This window comes from Triticum aestivum, chromosome 3B (genome assembly GCF_018294505.1).
Source record: "Triticum aestivum cultivar Chinese Spring chromosome 3B, IWGSC CS RefSeq v2.1, whole genome shotgun sequence".
Taxonomy (NCBI): domain Eukaryota; kingdom Viridiplantae; phylum Streptophyta; class Magnoliopsida; order Poales; family Poaceae; genus Triticum; species Triticum aestivum.
In genome coordinates, this window is record NC_057801.1 from 849679036 (window position 1) to 849680347 (window position 1312).

General features: G+C 56.0%; 1 long non-coding RNA gene across 2 annotated transcripts in view; it reads left to right on the forward strand.

Moving 5' to 3' along the window:
- The first annotated feature begins 836 nt into the window (after positions 1-836).
- LOC123072904 (uncharacterized) overlaps positions 837-1312 on the forward strand; it is a 6159-nt gene continuing 5683 nt past the window's right edge. For both annotated transcript variants that reach the window (XR_006435475.1, XR_006435476.1), the window contains exon 1: positions 837-1268. This is a non-coding gene — a long non-coding RNA (uncharacterized lncRNA). The remainder of the gene's footprint in view (positions 1269-1312) is intronic.

Below are 1312 nucleotides of genomic sequence, written 5' to 3' on the forward strand. Positions count from 1 at the left end.
TCGGAGGAGGCGATAAAGGGGTATGCCTTTTCTCCCAAACGAGAGATAAAGCGGCTTAGAGCCGCCACGCATCCAGTCAATCTTTGTATTTGTTTGAGGTATTTTGGGATATCCAATTGTGACAGAGCTCGGATCTTGGCTGGGTTTGCTTCAATTCCTCTACCGGATACAATGAAGCCCAAGAGCTTTCCGGCTGGTACGCCGAAATCGCATTTTTTCGGGTTGAGCTTGATGTCATATGTTCGGAGATTATCGAATGTGAGCCTCAAGTCGTCTACTAGAGTTTTGACATGCTTGGTTTTGACGACCACATCGTCTACGTATTCCTCCATTGTTTTGTCAATCTGGTTTGACAGACATGTCTGAATCATGCGCTGATATGTTGCGCCGGCGTTTTTGAGGCCGAAGTGCATTGTGTTGAAGCAGAATGGGCCGTATGGAGTGATGAATGCCGTTGCGGCTTGGTCGGGCTCTGCCATCTTAATTTGGTGGTAGCACTACACCACGCACTAGAATTCCCTACCGTCGTTTGTTGGGAAAAGGTCACTATTGCCGACCCATAGTTAGCCAGAAAATTTTCTAACAGACTGTAGGTCGGGAAACCTATATTCAGTGACGAGCTGTCGGTCGGCAATGCTGCAACATATACCGTCGAACAGACGGTCGGGAATTTTGTTATGGCCTACGTACTATCGGTCGGTAAATAACCCCGACCGACTGTTGGATCCTATATGGGCCTTGCGCGTGAAAAGCCGAACTTTTAGCGCCAATAAGCGGCCCAGCCCACGAAGTGTTTCCCAAAATCACAAGCACGCCGCCGCCCCACGGTCCTTTCATTCCCCACCATGAAATCCCTAGCTTCTCTCGTTCCCCACGCACGCCGACGCCCGACGCGGGTCGATCCCCACGCCTCCCACCTCCGGCCACGCCGCCCGGGGCTACCGCCGGTCGATTCCCACGCCGTCCCGCCGCCGCCCCACGCCTCCTTGCCGCTGCAGCGCCGCCCCACGCCGTACTGCCCTATAGCGCCGCCCAACGCCGTCCTACCTCTCCACCGCCGGCTCCACGCCCTCGTGCTCTCTCTCGCGGTGGCCGCCTCCATCCAGTGAACTTGCTGCCACCCTCCCTGGCCCGACCTCCCCCATCTCGAGCATCCAGCTCAAGAAGACACACGCAGCGGCGGCGGCGCGATTTGGATCAGGGCAGCGTGCGGCTGGTCAACGGCATCCCTCTGTCTTTGGCTGGGCAAGGGCACCGATGCGGGCGAGGTACAGCTAGCTCCTCCCTCTATTCAGTCATCTCTCTTTTTCTC